The sequence below is a fragment of the Bos indicus genome, chromosome 15, assembly GCF_029378745.1.
Source record: "Bos indicus isolate NIAB-ARS_2022 breed Sahiwal x Tharparkar chromosome 15, NIAB-ARS_B.indTharparkar_mat_pri_1.0, whole genome shotgun sequence".
Classification (NCBI taxonomy): domain Eukaryota; kingdom Metazoa; phylum Chordata; class Mammalia; order Artiodactyla; family Bovidae; genus Bos; species Bos indicus.
In genome coordinates, this window is record NC_091774.1 from 50528022 (window position 1) to 50542203 (window position 14182).

At 35.8% G+C, this 14182-nt stretch overlaps 1 pseudogene; it reads left to right on the forward strand.

The window, feature by feature from the left end:
* The first annotated feature begins 7637 nt into the window (after window positions 1-7637).
* Window positions 7638-8585, forward strand: LOC109569429 (olfactory receptor 51A7-like; annotated as a pseudogene).
* The last annotated feature ends 5597 nt before the right edge of the window (window positions 8586-14182 follow it).

The window sequence follows — 14182 nt, forward strand, 5'->3', positions numbered from 1 at the left end:
GCATTAAGATATCATTTTCTAAGTTATATAAGGCAGAAAGTTTTCTGTATTCCAGGTTTTACCTAAGGCCATAGCTCATTTTACATTGTATAATTTGTTTTTTCTCTTATGCAAGAATATAAACCTTGAGAAGGATTAATTTTCATAAAATAACAGCTCTCACAAAGAAATAAAATAACATCTATTAAAGATATCATTTAACTCATTTTTAATGAAAGACCAGGCAAATGATACACTCAGTACAAAGGAGACCAAATATAAAAGATACATTTATGAATAAAAAATTTACATTAATTTGCAAATGAGTTGAAATATGAATTATTCCATCATATAGGACACATGACAATTGACTCTCCACCAGATAATTTATGTGAATGTCTACCAACATGAATTATTTTGACTGCTATTAGTATCTATAAGTTGCAGAGTTGAAAAATAGATCAAAGACAATGAAAACTCCATGTCCCCACATGATGAGAAGTAAATAACCTATCAGAGTGGACTGTGAACAATGAAGAATTTTCCATTGAAGAATACCTTTTTTTTCATATAGTCTTTCCCATTTTCATGAAATATTTCAAATAAAAATCATTTTTGATCCAAGAAAAGGCTCTCCTCATTAGATTTGGCTTCATTATTTATGCAGATGAAGAAAGAATGTTAATTTATCAGATAGGACTTCCTAAGTCTGCAGTGCTGGAAATTTTCACATAGAATCTCGGATAGGATGTTTTAAAACTGCTATTGTATTCTATCAAAAGAGGAAAGAGAGGAAGCTATAACCAAAAAAAAAAAAAAAATCCTTGATCAGATTACTTCTCAGGTATCCAAAAATATGGGTAGTATTTTATTTTATTGCACTCTGAAACACATCCCACCATTCTGACCTGCCATTCTGGTCTCTTTTACCATCTCTACGGCTACCTATAAGTCAAGTAACAGGCTAATTTACTTAGGTGGGCTTTGTCAGAATAAACTTTGCAAAGTCACCCTTTGTTACCTAAAAGTGACTGGTCAGACCTGATTAAATGAGTAACATTTTCAATGTTGCATAATCAACTTTTCAAATTATGTCATGTTTAAAAGGAGGACAGGTTCTTATTATACCTATAAAAGTAATACATTTTACTGAAAACTGCTGCTGCTGCTGCTAAGTCACTTCAGTCGTGTCTGACTTTGTGCGACCCCATAGACGGCAGCCCACCAGGCTCCCCATCCCTGTGATTCTCCAGGCAAGAACACTGGAGTGGGTTGCCATTTCCTTCTCCAATGCATGAAAGTGAAAAGTGAAAGTGAAAGTGAAGTCGTGTCCAACTCTTAGCGACCCCATGGATTGTAGCATACCAGGCTCCTCCATCCATGGGATTTTCCAGGCAAGAGTACTGGAGTGGGGTGCCATTGCCTAAAGACCCTCAATAAGAGTTTCTTGAACTCAGAGGATTCAGTGAGAATCAGCTATGACCTCATAATGTTTCACTCAATTCGTAAAAGCAGAGTCTACTAGATTATTATAACTTAAGAGAATGAGATAAAGCCTCATTATATATTCAGAAAATAGAACATAAATCCCATCAACCGTATCCCAAACAAACACAATAAAATGTTATTCATCAGTTCATCCAGTGCTATGCTATTTATTCTTGTTCCACTCGATCTTGTTTTAGCAGTCTCATGAACTTATTTGTCTATTGACTAAAAAGAGTTATGGAAATCATGATTCAGCCCACTGGAACAGCCTGAAAGTTACCCAGGAGTTGAGTCATAAGAGTTTGAAGTCACTGATTCAGTCCTTTTTCATTGGTTCTGCCAGGTTCCTTTTGTGTTGGAGGCATAACTCCAGCCTTATTGCTGATTGCAGAGCTTTCATGAATGCATATCAGAGTTAAACAAATATTATCTATTACTTTGAAAGAGTTAACTTAAGATGGTTAAGTTAACCATGGTTAAGATGGTTAAGCTAACTTAAGATGGTTAAATTTATCTTTAAGTGGTCATTGTTAATTTATTACTTATGCTTTCAAATGTAAAAAGTCAGATGAGAGTTGAGAACACAAATAATGCAACTGACAAGTAGATCTGGTTGTTTCCATGGCATGCAAAACAAGATAATAAAGCTATTACAAAAAAAGAGATTTCAAGCAAAATGTCTCTAAGGGTAATTATACAGACTAAGTGCAGTAATGTTATAGTGATATACAAAAATAATTAGCCTAGTTTTTACCATGGAAACAACATTGATACATAACATGATAATCATGGGAAATAATATACATAATATACAAAGAAAATACCAAAACTTCCAAGAATACCAAATAAAGAGATTAAGTGAATCTAGAGTAAGCCTAGATAACTGCAATTTTGTAAAACTCCATAAGGAATTCTTATGTACATCCCAGGTTGAAAACTGCCCTTGAAGATGCTGGATAAAAATTAAATTTTCAAGTCCTTCTGAATTTCTAGAAGAAGACATATAACTCCACGAGATTAAACTCTCGTGGAGTAGACAGACACATAAAGACATGCATACACTTATATTTTCTTTTTTAAAATTTTTACTGAAGATAGTTGATAGACAATGTTGTGTTACTTTCTGCTGCACCACAAAGTGGTTCCATTATAAGCATGTATATTCTTTTTCATATTCTCTTCCATTATGGTTTATCACAGGATGTTCAATGTAGTTCCCTGTGCTATACAGTAGGACTGTGTAGTTTATCCATTGGATATACATAATAGTTTGCATCTGCTAACCCCAAACTCGCAATCCTTCCTCCCCCCACCATCTCACCTCTCCCCCTTGGCCATCACAAGTCTGTTCTCTATGTCTGTGAGTCTATTTCAAGTTCATTTGTGCCATATTTTAGATTCTGCATACAAGTGATATGGTATTTGTCTTTCTCTTTCTGACTTACCTCACATAGAAAGCATGGTTATCATACCCTTCGAAACTGCTCTAAGATTATTCACATGATGCTGTCAATCAAAGTAAAGGGGAACATTAATTCTGCCAGAAGGATCCAAAGAGGCTTAAGAGGCGTTTTCCTCAATGAATTAATTCTTCCAGTTTACAGGAGGTTGGATGACTCTCTTCGGTTCCAGTCCCATTGAGTTTCACCTACAGGGAGTTTTCTTTTTCTCTGAGTGTGGCCTGCAGATCTGCAATCCCCAAAGTATTCTGGGTCAGTAAGAAAGCATCAGGGAGGCAGGACTAGGTTCTGCAGGTCAGGATAAGTGGTTCTGACTACAAAGCAGTGAAATTCCGGTGATTGCTTGTGCCACCTCCATTTCCTCTTTACTCGGACGTGTGGGTCCAATGACTTAACAACTTACTGTAAGTTTCCTGATGTTCATAGCTACCACATGCCTTTGTACCATCTCAAGCAAAATAATTTGCATAATATTTGACTGATTACAGTCAATAAGTGATTAGAAATGAATGGCATTACCCTGATCTTCTGGGAAGTCCAACAATTCTGTAAATGCACAGTAGAAGGCCAGAGTTAAACAAATCTAGGCCAGAATCACTGAGTGAGCACGGAAAGAAATTTAAAGCCAGGTACTCAGACCTGACTCTTGGGTGACATGTTTTTAAATGGTAGTTATCAAAATACACATTACTATGCATTGTTTCTGGATGCAGATATGTGAAACTAGTGAGTTTGCAGTGAACATCAGTGAGAAAGCAAAAGTGACTACTAGGAGACTTTTTTTTTTTTTGGCCATTGTTATTGTTCAGTCACTAAGTCATGTCAGACTCTTTGCAACTCCATGAACTGCAGCATGCCAGGCTCCTCTGTCCATCACTATCTCCTGGAGTTTGCTAAGTTCATGTCCACTGAGTGCGTGATGCTCTCTAAGCACCTCATCTTCTGCTGCTCCCTTCTCCTTTTGCCTTCAACCTTCCCCAGCATCAAGGTCTTTTCCAGTGAGTCAGCTCTTTACATCAAGTTGCCAAAGAATTGGAGCTTCAGCTTCAGCATCAGTCCTTCCAATGAATATTCAAGGTTGATTTTTAGGATTGACTGATTTGATTTCCTTGCAGTCCAAGGGACTTTCAGGAGTCTTTTCCAGCACCACAATTTGAAAGCATCAATTCTTCAGCACTCAGTCTTCTTTATGGTCCAACTCTCACATCCATACATGACTACTGGAAAAATCATAGCTTTGATTATATGAACCATTTCCTTCAAAGTGATGTCTCTGCCTTTTAATATGCTGTCTAGGTTTGTCATAGCTTTCCTTCCAGGGAGCAAGCATCTTTTAATTTTGTGGCTACAGTCACCATCTGCAGTGTTTTAGGAGCTCAAGAAAATAAAACCTGTCACTGCTTCCAGTTTATTTTGAATGGGAGGTGGACAGAAGTCTCAGAAAAGGATGGCAAAGGACATGATAACTAACCAAGCATTTGAACAAAGAAAAGTCAAGGCAAAGGAGAGCATTTTTACTGTTTGCAAAAGGAAGAGACTTGAAAAAGTATAGTATTGCAGAAATGTCATAGCGTAGCTTCAGGCTTTTCAGGTTTTGTAGATGTTTAAAGCTCCTTATTTCTCTTTAGGGTACCTGTTCAGTCTTCGTTGTCTTCCCTGCTGAGTGTTTTCAGTGCTGCTCTCCTGCGACCTGTGTTTCTCTTTTAGTCCTCCCCTCGTATCCTCATTGCTTTGACAGGATCTCTTTTAAAATGACCCCAAGTTGGCACTCCTATATTTTATTCCACATTTGGTACCTAAATTCATGTGCCTTTTAGCCTAAAGAGGCTAGCTAGCCATTTCAGTTATCCTCAAAATTTCCTGGGTAGCAGTCAGACAAATGTACTTTTTATTCAGTTATACAAAATCTGCATCAAGTGTTCCGAGTAGGTTTTCTTGGTAAGAGAAAAAAAAAGACCATGTCCATATTTTAGTATGTTATATAAGAGAAACAGGAAGGTAAGTATTTGGGATGTAGTTTCATTTTATTATATTAACAGCTCCATTGAGATACTGTTGTTATATCATAATATTCAAAAACTGATAAAATGATTTCCAAAATTGGTGAACCATTTTAAAATCCTTCTAGAAATGTAGGAGAGTTCAACTTTCTGAGGGGAATCATGGCTCAGATAGTGAAGAAACTGCTTGCAATGTGGGAGACCCAGGTTTGATCCCTGGGTCGGGAAGAGCTCTTGGAGAAGAGAATGGCAACCCACACCAGTATTCTTCCTTGGAGAATTCCATGGACAGAAGAGCCTGGCAGGCTATAGTCCACGGGGTTGCAAAGAGTTAGACATGACTGAGCGGCCAACAACACTTTTAACTTTCTCCACATTCTTGCCAGCAGTTAAAATTGTCTTTTTTATTTTAGTTCATCTGTGTAAATGAATTGCTATCTGATTTTGATTTTGACTTGCATTTTCCTAATGACTAATGATCTTAAGGTCAGTTTTCATTCCAATCCCAAAGAAAGGCAATGCCAAAGAATGCTCAAACTACCGCACAATTGCACTCATCTCACACGCTAGTAAAGTAATGCTCAAAATTCTCCAAGCCAGGCTTCAGCAATACGTGAACCATGAAATTCCAGATGTTCAAGCTGGTTTTAGAAAAGGCAGAGGAACCAGAGACCAAATTGCCAACATCTGTTGGATCATTGAAAAAGCAAGAGAGTTCCAGAAGAAACATCTATTTCTGCTTTATTGACTGTGCCAAAGCCTTTGACTGTGTGGATCACAATAAACTGTGGAAATTTCTGAAAGAGATGGGAATACCAGACTACCTGACCTGCCTCTTGAGAAATTTTATTCAGGTCAGGAAGCAACAGTGAGAACTGGACATGGAACAACAGACTGGTTCCAAATAGGACAAGGAGTACATTAAGGTGGTATATTGTCACCCTGCTTATTTAACTTCTATGCAGAGTATATCATGATAAACTTTGGCCTGGAAGAAGCACAAGCTGGAATCAAGATTGCCAGGAGAAATATCAAGAACCTCAGATATGCAGATGACACCACCCTTATGGCAGAAAGTGAAGAGGAAATAAAAACCTCTTGATGAAAGTGAAAGAGGAGAGTGAAAAAGTTGGCTTAAAACTCAACATTCAGAAAACGAAGATCATGGCATCTGGTCCCATCACTTCATGGCAAATAGATGGAGAAACAGTGGAAACAGTGTCAGACTTTATTTTTGGGGGCTCCAAAATCACTGCAGATGGTGATTGCAGCCATGAAATTAAAAGACGCTTACTCCTTGGAAGAAAAGTTATGACCAACCTAGATAGCATATTCGAAAGCAAAGACATTACTTTGCCAACAAAGGTCCATCTAGTCAAGGCTATGGTTTTTCCAGTGATCATGTATGGATGTGAGAGTTGGACTGTGAAGAAGGCTGAGTGCCGAAGAGTTGACGCTTTTGAACTGTGGTGTTGGAGAAGACTCTTGAGAGTCCCTTGGACTGCAAGGAGATCCAACCAGTCCATTCTGAAGGAGATCAGCCCTGGGATTTCTTTGGAAGGAATGATGCTAAAGCTGAAGCTCCAGTACTTTGGCCACCTCATGTGAAGAGTTGACTCATTGGAAAAGACTCTGATGCTGGGAGAGATTGGGAGCAGGAGGAGAAGGAGGAGAAGGGGAAGATAGAGGATGAGATGGCTGGATGGCATCACCGACTCGATGGCTGTGAGGCTGAGTGAACTCTGGGAGTTGGTGATGGACAGGGAGGCCTGGTGTGCTGGGATTCATGGGGTCGCAAAGAGTTGGATATGACTGAGCGACTGAACTGAACTGAACCGAATGATCTTAAGGATCTTCTTATCTTCATTGTAGAGTTGTAATAGTCCTTCATATACTCTGGATACAAGTCCAGATATATTATTTGCAAATATTTTTATTCTGTGGGTTGTTTTTCTCATTTTCCTGTTGATGTCGTTTGAATATTTTTTACTGTTGATGAATTGTTTTTTACATATGTGCATATTTATGTAACAAATTTCATATTTAGCTTTCTGTTTGGGCCTTTGATGTCACATACATTGTTTAATCCCAGGTCACAAAAATTCATTATCTATGTTTCCTTCTAATACCTTTAATGCTTTAGCTCTTGAATTTATGTCTATGGTATATTTTAAGAGAATTTTTGTGTAAGGTGTGAAATAGGGGTCTGTCATTATTTTGGGGTGTGGATATCCAGTTGTCCTAGCCCTATTTTTTTTTTAAGAATACTGTTTCTTAAAGTTAAATATTCTTTAGCAACTACAAATGCAATGCAATTGTGGTAAGTGATGCCCTTCTATGATCCTATATTTATCCATACATTGTTCCAACTAAAGGCTATCACTATCTAAAAAAACAATGGTATAGGAAATAGAACTTGTGAAATTTACTGCTTCTTTTATGTATGCTAAATCTAAGGGGGAAAAAGTTTGTAGCTAACTGTTGGTGGTTACTTGTTTAAGTTTCTGTTGATATCCTACTTATATGCATGGGTCCTGATACTATTTGTATTTATATATTATGAAATATTATCTTCATACTGTGAATTACAGGAAAATAGCTGCAGTCCCAAGATTTGTACCAAGCAGTTGCTAAAGCATGTACATTTGAACTAATCTATTTCTTCCATTGCAGGAAGGTCTTGGCAAGATCCGCACTGTGATTCCTTTATACTCCTGCAATGTCTATCTTTAACATTTCTGAAGGGGAAATCCCTGCCTTCTTCGTGATTGGGATCCCCGGGATGGAGCATGTGCACATTTGGGTCTCTGTCCCCATCTGCCTTATATACCTTTTTGCTATCCTGGGGAACTGCACCATCCTCTTTCTCATAATAACAGAGACCTCTCTGCATGAGCCCATGTATTATTTCCTCTCCTTGTTGGCCTTCTCTGATTTAGGATTATCCATCTCCTCTCCTCCTACCATGCTGAGAATTTTCTTGTTCAATGCCACTGGAATTTCCCCTGATGCCTGTTTTGCCCAAGAGTTTTTCATTCATGGATTCTCAGCTATGGAGTCATCAGTTCTTTTTATCATGTCCATAGATCACCTTATGGCCATCCACAACCCTCTGAGACACTTCTCAATTCTGACCAGTGCCAGAGTCATTAAAGTTGGCCTTGTATTCACAGCATTATGGTTTTGTTTGTCCTTGTTTTCCCCTTTATTGTAAAGAGGCTGAAATTCATAAGAAAAGCCTTCTATCCCACGCCGACTGTGTCCACCAGGGTGTTACGAAGCTGACCTGTACTGACAACAGGGTCAATATCACCTCAGATTGTTTATGGCTCTTACTTCTTTATTATATTTGTTGTGCATTTCTGCACCTTACTTGCTAATCCTAAAAATTGTTCTGAGCATCACCTCACACAAAGGCAGTCTCAAGGTCCTCAACACTTGCATCTCCCACATCTGAGCTGTGCTCGTCTTCTAGGTGCCTACTGTCACCTTGGCTGCCCTTCACCACTTTGCCAAAAATGCTTCTCCAGTTATTAGTGTCACCATAGCTGATATCTTCCTTCTGGTTCCCCCTCTAATGAATCCCATTGTGTACTCTGTGAAAAGTCAGCAGATTAGAAATCAAATCCTGGTGAAATTATGTGAAAAACGAAGTTGATGGGCAATTACAGCTGCAGTGGAAGCTCCCCTACTTGGCAATTCCTGAGCAACTGTCGAAATCTGAAGATGGTGATGAAAGAATAGAAACTGAATACAAGGATGCACGGTACATACTTGGTGGGCCCATCAAATATCACGTTGTTTATCTAAGCATTAACAACAATCTAGATTAGATGTTTTAGGAGTTAGGCTTGGAATTATAATCTTTTTATAACTAAGTTTTCCACCTCTTTGCTGGTTTTTATCTCTACAGGCAGCCAGCTGTATATCAACCTTAACCACAGCAATATAGTCTCCATTAAGACTAAATAGACTTTCAAAGTATTATTCTAAACAAAAAGAGAAAAACAGTAAAATAACACGTTCCTTTGCAGAATAAAAAAGAAGCCAATTGTGGCTCTAATGAACTCAGGCATGGTTAGCAGTATCTGAAGTATGCTATGGGATTAACCATACATATCCCCACACAAACAAAACATCTCTTATTGTATGTGTATGCATGTTAGTCATTAGCAATTCAAATAAACTATTAAAAATTCCCCTCTCCTAAAGTACTATGAAATGTGTTTGGAGATAAAAGGCTCATATACATAAAATAATTTAAATGAAATGCAAAAAATAATAGATAAGCAAATATTCACTTATATTTTCAATTGTTTGCAATAGATTTCATAAATTATCTCCTTTAAATGTACATTGAGTTATCTATTCTTTATCCAAGTATGTGCAATGCTATTTGCTATTTTTAAGCAGTATTATTTTTCAATTGTATCCTAAACCACCTAAATCAATGTGCAAGTGACTTAAGAAGCAGATTTTAATCTTTGTCTTTGTCAGTACCCAGCAAAGTACCCACTATATACCAGTTATTTGTTGGATTTAAAAACCTCATTATTTTAATCAGTTTCAAAGACATGAATAAAATACATAATTGTAAAGCCAAAGAATCAAGTAAACTATGTCTGAGAAATCCCATTAATGTAGAGCTCACTTGTTCTGCAAATCAATTTCTTGGGGCATAAAAGAAAATAAAAGCAAGTGAAAGTAGCACTTGGACATTATTTTAAAATGAAATAATACCATGTATATATAAGATCTAATCAGATCCTCACTGAAAGTTCCTAAATGAATTTAAATCTGCTTGTAATCAGAACTAATATCATTAATTCACACTCTGAAAAATAAAAAAGCCTGCTTTAGTAAATGAGACATATACTCTATTGCAAGTGACAACAAATACAATATTATCTTAATAAAATTTTCTTAGGTAAGATATTACAATGGCTCACAGATGTGAAATTTGTAGGAACCTGGGGAGCCTTAGCATAACTAAGTGCAGCAAAAGGTCATCAGCATCATTAAACTCTTTCTCTTCCTCCTGTCTTCCTACTTCTATCAGTGTTCTGGATGCAGCTAACCCACATGGTGTGCTAAGTAGACAAAAATTGGATAAATAGGCAGGAGGGACACTTTTTACTTCTTGTTTAACTGGGCTTTCCTGATAGCTCAGCTAGTAAAGAATCTGCCTGCAATGCAGGAGACCCTGGTTCGATTCTGTGTTGGGAAGATCCCCTGGAGAAGGGAAAGGCTACCCACTCCAGTATTCTGGCCTGGATAATTCCATGGACTGGATAGCCTATGTGGTCACAAAGAGTCAGACGCAACTGAGTGACTTTCACTTCACTTAACAGAGGAAAGAGAACTTTCACTATCAGCTCCATTTAGAGATCTAGGGAAAATATTGAATGTAGCTTTCTTAATATCCTGAAGCAGAACTGATCACTATACCCATATAGTGAATATAAATTTAATGTGATTTGGAAAATTGGCCATGTACAAATCTCTACCCCACTATTTCAATCATTGTGATTTAGCATATAAAGTAAGTTTATATATAAGTAATATATTAAATGAAACAAGTTAGTGAGTCTCTCAGTCATGTCCAACTCAGACTGTATAGTCCATGGAATTCTCCAGGCCAGAATACTGGAGTGGGTAGCCCTTCCCTTCTCCAGGGGATCTTCCCATCCCAGGGATTGAACCCAGGTCTCCCACATTGCAGGCAGATTCTTTACCAGTTGAGCCACCAGGGTGGTTCAGAGGTTAAAGCATCTGCCTACAATGCAGGAGACCTGGGTTCGATCCCTGGTTTGGAAAGATCCCCTGGAGAAGGAAATGGTAACCCACTCCAGTATTCTTGCCTTGAGAATCCCATGGACGGAGAAGCCTGGTAGGCTACAGTCCACGGGGTCACAAAGAGTCAGACACGACTGAGTGACTTCCCCTTCACCTTCAATATATAAAATAAGGAAATTCTATTTCCAGAAAAGCTGGTGAAATGTTGGATAGAAATAAACCAGACAAAAATAAATAAATTAAAATAGACCAAGGAAACCCAATAATTGTCTACTAAAACTGCCAAATATGGCAGACTGACACCAGTGAGAAATAATGTCAAGACCATTACTTAAGGAAAATGATTAGTAAAAGATATATAAGAAATTAACTCATGCAGTAGCCAGTAGGGATTTTATTTTAGATCTTAGAAAATACAGCCATCATTAAACCACTGATTACAAACCAATGTATTAGTAATAATTTTTGAATCATTATGGAAAAATAAAGTCATTTTCAGAAGGCTATGCTTAAGGTATAGAGACAGGCACCCAGGTATATGTCATCTTAACTCATGGCACATATACAGGAGCTACTGAAAGCCCTCTTCTCCATCTTGGCAAGGCACAAGAATCACATGGGAAGCTTTTAAAAGCCTGGATCATAGTATAACATCACAGGCCAATTAAAGCAGAATGCAAAATTGTTTTTAAGCAGTTCTCCCATTGATGAATCATTTCAATATTTGGCAAAACTAATACAATATTGTTAAGTTTAAAAATAAAATAAAATTTAAAAAATAAATAAATAAAGTTATATCCAAATTGTGGCTATAAAGTTTTAATGAAGATCCTTAGAGATATGTGTACTTGAATGAACTAATTTCTTTAGAAATGAGGTTTTTACACCACTGAGTTGGGTATTTATTTAGCTACAGTAGATAATGCCAAACTATTTGTCGTCAAATAATTTGTATCAAATTACACTGTCACCAGTAAAGTATTAGAGTATCAGTTGTTTCATGTTTTTACCAAAATTTGTGATTCTCAATCCTTTTAATGTTAGTTATTCTAGTATGGATATCATAGTATCTCATGTAATATTAATTTGCATTTTTCTAAATGCAAACTGGAAGTGCCAGTTCAAGTGCACTGCCTATTTTTAATGCTCTTTTCCTATTCATCTGTAGGAATTCTTTATATATCCTTGTCAGATATACGTATGAGAGTATTTATACCAGTGGAGGGTGCGCCTTTTCAGTCTCATAAAAATGTCTTTCAGTGAATAGTTCTTTCTTTCAATTAAATGCAAATGATCAATTATTTTTGCTTCAGGATTAATCTTTCTGTGTATTTGGTTTTATCAGGCTTATGAAAATATTATAATTTTTCTTCTATAATCTTTTTCTTTTTGTATTTAATACTTAGGTCTATTATCTAACAAATTAATTTTTGATAAAGTTTAAATTAAGACTTTTTCTCACTATTTGTCTATACTTTATTCGATTTCTTGAAATGAACCTTCCTTTCCCTTTTGAATTATGTCACTGCCACAAGTGATATTAAATGTATGTGTCAGTATCTGAAATGTTTTATTCCATTACTTTATCTAATTCTCATATTAATACCACACTGCTTAATAAATGCAGCTTAAGAGTTAGTCATGAAATGTAATGCTTAATTCATCCAACTTTTTTTTTCTTATTTTACATATCCTGGCTCTTTGCGGTCTTATATAAAATTTACAATCAACTTGTCAGTTTTCCCAATAAAATCTACTAGAATTGGATAAGAATTTTACTAAATCAACATGTCATTTTGGGAAGAACTGTCATCTTAACATCATAGAGTTTTCCAAAAAATAAGATATATCTATTATTTAGATCTTCTAGAAGTTGTTTGCATTATTGTGGCTTTCAGTTTGAAATCTTGGAAGTATTTTATTACATTTATTTTATATATTTGATGTTTTGAAGTCTATTGTACATGACTCTTTAAATTTTAATTTCAGATTTTTTTAATTATGCAGAATTTCAGTTTTGTATATGGTTTTTATATCAGGCCAGCTTTTCTAATTTCACTTATGTTTAATGTTTATATATGTTATATTTACCATTTAACCATTTGCAAACACAGATATTTTTGTTTTACCTTTAAAACTGTTATACTTTCATTTCTTTTTTGGACATTTCATATAATTTTGGACAAAAATACTGAGAAGCATCTTTGACTTTTCCTTACATCAGTGGGTAAATGTTCAATTTTTTTTTCATTAAAATAATGTTAGCTTTTGTATTTTAAATTGTTTACATAATTTTATGTATTTATTTATTGACTGCGCTGGGTCTTCACTACTGTGTGGTCTTTTCTCTAGTTGTGGCGAGCGTGGGTTATCTCTAGTTGCAGTGTGTGGGCTTCTCATTGCAGTGGCTTCTCTTGTTGCTGAGCACAGGCTCCAGGGGACATGGGCTTCAGTAGTTGTGATTCCTGGGCTCTAGATCACAGGTTCAACAGTTGTGGCATGCAGGCTTAGTTGCTCTGTGGCATGTGGGATCTTCTTGGACCAGGGATTGAACTTGTATCTCCTGCATTGGCAGGTGGATTCTTTATCACTGAGCTACCTGGGAAGCCCAGCTTTTCTATTTTTATATATGTCTTTTTCAAATTAAAGTACTACTCTTCTACTTCTAATTTACTCAGAGTTTTGTAATTAAAAATATTGTAATTTTATTTAATGAGATAATCATATGGTTTTTATCCCTTTTGTCTATTAGAATAAGGCACATTCATAATTTCTTTGAAGTATAATTTCTTGGGATAATCTGTATTTCACCATGACATATTATCTTTTTTATAGGTCACTATATACTATTTGCTGTTTGTTAAATGTATGGATCTATGTTCATAGCCATATTAGCCATTAATTACTTTTTCTTATAATTGTATTGTTTAGATGTCACTCATGAAGCCAATTAGAAATTGGTCTATTTTCTGAAAGAGAAGGTACAATATTGATATTATTTCTTTCTTAAATGCATGCAGTGAATTCATATGAAACCTTCTTGACTTTAGGTTTTCTTTGAAACTTTTTTTTTTAAGTATTAAAAATTTTTGACAGGTATGAAACAATCCAGATTTTCTCTTTCTTGTTTGAGTTCTGGACACTAATGTTTTTCAAAGGTATTTTCATGTTACATGGCATCATGTTACATGATGCCATTTAAGTTAACTTATATACAGTAAAAATAGTTGTTTATTATATTTATCATATTTATTTAACTTTATATCTGTAAGATCTGTATATTATGTTCCTATTTTCATTTTTTTTTTTTAGTTTTTAAGTCAGATTTCATTTTATTTCTTACTACCCATGGTAAAATAAACTCTTCTAAGATTTTTTAAAATAGTGTACGTTGGTAGTCATCTGGAAACCATTTATTAACTAATTAAACCCTAAATCCATGCAGAAAAAGTATCAAAT